The sequence below is a fragment of the Babylonia areolata genome, chromosome 7 (assembly GCF_041734735.1).
Source record: "Babylonia areolata isolate BAREFJ2019XMU chromosome 7, ASM4173473v1, whole genome shotgun sequence".
Classification (NCBI taxonomy): Eukaryota; Metazoa; Mollusca; class Gastropoda; order Neogastropoda; family Buccinidae; genus Babylonia; species Babylonia areolata.
In genome coordinates this window covers 41,458,841-41,464,924 of record NC_134882.1, presented here as the reverse complement: position 1 = coordinate 41,464,924, position 6,084 = coordinate 41,458,841, and positions in this window count along the sequence as shown.

The window sequence follows — 6,084 nt, the reverse complement described above, 5'->3', positions numbered from 1 at the left end:
CTCGACAGGAAGTTGCCTTCTGTCGTGACACTCCCCACTGGGTGAGGGACAGAGGGCTGGGAAACGGGGGTGTGGGGTGGGGGATGAGGGGGGGTGGGGGTGGGGGTCAGTGTAAGTGAGAAGCGAGGTGGAAACGGTGTCAGCGAAAACAATTAATTCAGCTTCACAGGAGACTTAACTCCGTTTTTAGATATTACGAAGGGTTAAAAAAAAAAGAAGAAAAGAATAAATAAATAAAAATCAACGAGACCTTTGCCTACCCCCTCCCTCCCCAGTTTGATTATTGTCATTAGGAGTGAATGTCTTATTTATATGTGTTCGATTTCTTTCATTTAAAAAAAAAGAAAATGTGGAAGCCTTCATGGTAACAGAAAACTGGACACAGAGTACGGAAGAGGAGAGAGGTGTATGTGACGTATGGGGTGGGGGTCGGGTGGGGGGCTGTTTTGCTTTCTGTTGACAGTGTGAAGGTTTTTGTTGTTGTTTTCTTTCCGTTCAGATTCAGAAGTTCACCATTCAATTAACTGGATAAAAAATAAATGTCGACATAAAACTACAAGCTGTCGACACCGGTGACCTTTGGAATGAATGAGAGAGAGAGAGAGAGAGAGAGAGAGAGAGAGAGAGAGAGAGAGAGAGAGAGAGAGAGAGAGAGAGAGAGAGAGAGAGAGAAGAACAAAAACAAATTATATTCCTTTAGGCGGCCACCAGCCCATAGGAAAAGGTCTCTGGCAAAAAGTTTACATATTTGGTATGCATATCATATCAGTTGAGTAGTAACTTGAATAATTAAACCAAACTATTCTTGATTAACGTCAAATTACACATCTTCAAACCGTTGTCTATGACGAAGAGCACAGAAAAGATACAAACTCAACTTCCTTATTTTTTCAATAGATCCATGTTTCAATATTTCAATGTAATCTTGAATAATATCTAGTATGTACTTTACTTTTTTCTGATACTGGTATATGAGGGACACACATAAATAAAGTGGTGTTCGGATTCATTAACTTTACAGACTGTACACAAATAACTGGAATTTAAGTTGAGGGACCTACGCCACCTGGATCCTTTTATTGGTAACACCCCAGTTCGTAGTTTCACAAGACAGTCCCGAAAACATCTTGTATCCATAAATTCGAAATATTTTTCACATTCAAAATCACTTTTGAACAATGAACAATCTGTAAATATCATAAGTGTCCTTATTTATTATTGAACTGTCCCAGTCCTCGATAAAACTGTCTGTCAGTCTTTGTTTTAACAAGGAAATAAAGGTGGCTTATTATGGAAGAGAGAGAGAGAGAGAGAGAGAGAGAGAGAGAGAGAGAGACAGACAGACAGACAGACAGGCACACACACGCACGCACACACACACACAGGGAGAGAGAGAGAGAGAGAGAGAGAGTGAGAGAGAGAGAGTTTTAGCCTTCAGCATTTCCTCTTCTTCTTTTTGCTTTCATCGTTAATCATTCTTTTAAAGGTCTCGTCTGTACCATTTGGTGAAGATTTTTCTACACCGATTTCAGAGGACAAAATACAGATACAGAAATGAGTTTTGATTGAGCAGATATAAAAAAAAATTGATTAAAAAAATCATTTATTCTTAAATATCTTCTTCATATTCTCCCAACCATTCTTTTTTATCATCACCACCTCCAAACCTAGTCCTCCCTCTTTCTCCTCTCTGTCTGTTTCTGTCTGTCTCTCTGTGTCTTTGTCTCTCTTTGTCTATCTATCTGTCTGTCTGTCTCTATCCCCCTCTGTCTCTTCATGTATAACAATGATTACAGTAGAATGTATAGGACAAAAGAAAATAAAACTGAAAGGGGGGGAAAAGCGAACCAGCGTTGCAAGCAGGAATAGTAACTGAGAGGAAAGGGGAAGGGTGGTGGTGGAACAGTGTTGGAAAGTGGGGAAGAGGGAATATGTAAGAAGTTCGGAAGTTCAAGGAGAACAAATTAGTAAAAAAATAAAAATAAAAATAAAAAAAATAAAAAATAAAAAAAAGGAAATAAATCCGAGCCGAAATGACTGGCTCCCAACAAATGCATTTTTACAGACTCTCAACGGAGAGCGGATCTCCTACCATTGTACGAGAGAGAGAGAGAGAGAGAGAGAGAGAGAGAGAGAGAGAGAGACAGACAGACAGACAGACAGACAGACAGAGAGATCTGCGGGACTTGCAAAAAACAACAACAAAAAAAGAAAATAGAAAGCAAAATGGAAAATACTGGGATAAAAATGACAGGCATGCATATTGCATGTACCCATAAAGAGTTGCTGGGTTAGGGACAAGCAACGACAAAAATTGATATTCAGCTGGCTGTTTAACCTATGAATGAAGGACACACACACACACACACACACACACGCACGCAAAACAGCAACATAAAAAACTCTTTCATGTAACAAAAGTACAGGCGTACCTAAATTTGAATATTTACTCCATTTCAGTCTGGACTTCTATTACATCTGTGTATATGCACGACCGCGCATGCTATTGTGAACAGCCCAAGTGAATAAGCAAATATAAGGGATACAGACAAATCAGTATCGAAAACCAATCTACCAAACAGACAACATTTAAAACTCAATAGTTACGATCAGCACGACGTTTCTTCGCCGTTTTTCGAAATTCCTGATGCAAAGGAACCAATCACTTCCGGAAAAAGCATAGTGTTGTGTGATAATTTAGTTGTATATTGTTCCAGACTTTTCTTTCAGAACTGACCACAATCACCACTGAAAACCATTGATAAGAAAAATACCGGAGGATAAAGCGAAATTGAAATAAAAAAATAAAAATCCTTTTGTCAACAAAGCAACCAATCAAGACTGAGGCTAGGGGTGGGGGTGAGTTTGTAGATGACTAATGCACAGGTTGAAGGAAGACAAAACCTCAAGCTACCAGAACAGGTAATATCAAACACCACCAAAAAGTGATTCATCAGCATCGCAGGGTCCACTGCAGGTCGTGGCTCAACAGAGACCTGACCTTGATAGTTCCGTGTGTACTGGCGGCGCTTGGACTGGGACATAACGAATCCAACAACAGTTTTGTGTGTGTGTGTGTGTTGGGTGGGTGGGGGGGGGAAGGTGGTTGGGGTCTCGGGGCGGATGAGGGAGAGGAAGGGCGTTTAGGACAAACGGCGACGGGAGGTAATTCCACATGAAACGGTGCAGCAGACGCATAAAGTTGCAAGCATTCAATGCTGTCACCTTCTGAACTAAGCAGTTGTTCCCCTTTACATTAAGGGCATCGTTCACGCACCTGTCTCTCCCACACCTGCTCCGTGGCTCATTCCGTTTGAAGAGCTCTGGAAAAGTAAACGGATGGAAAAAAAAACCCTGGACATTATTTCTTTGCCATTTACTAACGTCTCTCTCCTGCGCACCTGCACCACACACACAGCATACCTAACTATACACACACACACTCTTACAGAGAAAGATATATATATATATATATATATATATATATATATATATATATATATACAGATAGAGAGAGAGAGAGAGAGACAGAGATACATAGATATAGGGACGGAGAGAGAGAGAGAGAGAGAGAGAGAGAGAGAAAGAGAGAGGGAGGGAGAGACAGGCAGACAGGCAGACAGACACACAGACAGTATCAGAGAGAAAGAGAGAACCAGCCAGCCAGACATAGATACATAGATATAGGGACGAAGAGAGAGAGAGAGAGAGAGAGAGAGAGAGAGAGAGAGAGAGGCAGGCAGGCAGACACACAGAGACAATATTAGAGAGAAAGACAGAGCCAGACAGACATGCATAACAAACACACAGGCAGAGAGACACACAAAGACAGATGTACATGGTCACATGTAAATGCCGCTATAATGTCAAAACGTGATACTTACATTTCAGCAGCAACGGGAAGAAGACTAGGATGGGGGTGGATACGGTAGGGGTGAAAAGAGCACACCGGGGTGATGAGCCAAACTGCTGTGTGTGTGTGCATGTGTGTGTGTGTGTGTGTAAAGCCATTGGATTGTCAGACAGCGTTGCACAGTGAGCGCTCACTCACTTGACAGCGTGACAGGCATTGTCACAGGGAGGGTTGGGTGGTGGGGCGGGGGGGTACGGGGGGGACATCGTGGGTTGTGTCGTGTTTCCCCCATCTCTTGAACACGGGAGAGGAAAACCTTGAACTCATTATTACCCCTATCCACTTACACCCCCCCCCCCCCCCCATTTAGAGATGGAACGTATAAGTTCAGAAGGCATTCTGAAATAAACATGCGTCCATGACGATTGACAATTATCATCACTGTCGTAATCATCTTCATTCTTGTTTTTCAAGTTGGCATCATCATCATTATCACCACCACCGGCAGCATCAACAGCAACATGGATAATAGCAAAACACTAATCACAAGGACAATAAATGCCATCATCACCACCCTCCTCCTCCTCACCACCATAATTGTGTTTCTCACCTCCTGCGTGCGTGCGTGCGTGCGTGCGTGCGCGCGTGCTGCGCGCGCGCGCGCGCGCGCGTGTGTGTGTGTGATCAGTGTTAGCAATGTCCTTTAACGTCGTCAAGGAATAACTGACAGATGATTGGATTATCTGCTCTCTTTTCTCTCGCCATTCACAAGTGCGGTGAGATCCATTGCCGCTGGAAGGCAGAGGAGCCCGTGTGTTGGTAATTATCTGTGACATGCGACATGCAACGCCCACATTTTTTGGTTTGTCCGTTTGCATGTTCTGAGAGACAGAGAGAGAGAGAGAGAGAAGAGAGAGAGAAGAGAGAGAGAGACAGCGAGCGAGAGAGACAGGGAGACACAGAAAGACAGAGAGACAGACAGACATACAGAGAGAGGGAGGGAGAGACAGACAGACAGACAGAGGAGGGCGGTAAAAAGACAGAAAGGAAGAGAGGGAAGAGAGGGGATAAAGGGACTGAGAGAGAACAGGAGAGCGAAGGAGAGACATATATATATGAGAGGCATTTACCAGCAGACAAAGAGAGAGAGGGGGGGGAGAGGGGGAAGAGAGGGAGGGAGGGAAGGAGAGAGAGAGAGAGAGAGAGAGAGAGAGAGAGAGAGAGACATACAGACAGAAGGGCGTATAGAGAGAGACTGAGAGAATGAAAGATCCTGAATGAAAGTAATAAAAAGACAGAGACAGAGAGAGAAGGATGGAAACAGACTCAAAGAGAGAAACAGAGACAGAAACAGAAATGAAACAAATAGAGAGAAAAACTGGGGAAAAGAAAGAGACACGAATTCCACTTCAGAACTTCCGAATCAAACATCTCAGACACAAAACGACATAACAACACACCACATCTGTTGAATAAAAGGTTTACGCCTTGCTGGCAGTTTTATAATCACAGCTGGAGCATATAGTACAGATTTCATAAAAAGTTAAGGACCACTTCATAAAAAAGTTGGGTTTTTTTTTCAGAAAATAATTTGAAAAAATCGAGAGATGATACAAATTATGCAGGTTGCAGAGAGCCCATCACTGACACCTCGCTGAATAACCCAGCGGCTAATTCAGAGATAACTTGAGAAAAACATTTGAACACAACGATATTTCACCCCAAAATTGACAGTGATCAGTAGTTTATATAAAAGGTATGTGTTTTTTGTTGACAAGAAAGCACCCCTGGTCATTCAATGAACAGTTTTCACACTGACAGCACACGCCGCTGTTTGCCGAAAATTATGAATCATACACCCCATGAAGAAGGGAAGAAAAAAAAACCGTGAAAGTTTCCAAGTGGTTCTTCTCTTTTTGTGAACTCTGTGGAAGACATGATGACGACACCAAGGACCGACGCATCGCCACTCTGGAGAGCTCTCCGACACGCAGAGGCGACAAAGCTGATGTAGTAAAACAAGGCTGTAGGAGATGCACCCCAGTTTACAGCGGTCGACGGTGATCAATAAATAATGAATTACTCTCTCTCTCTTTCTCTCGGCACCAAGTGCCTGACACGAAAGCAGCTTCGGCGTGTGATTGCACGAGCAGCATTGCTCACGTGATACTGTCACGGGGGCGGTCATGCGAGGGCATCGAACAAAATATAGCCTCCGGGCTGTTCTTTTT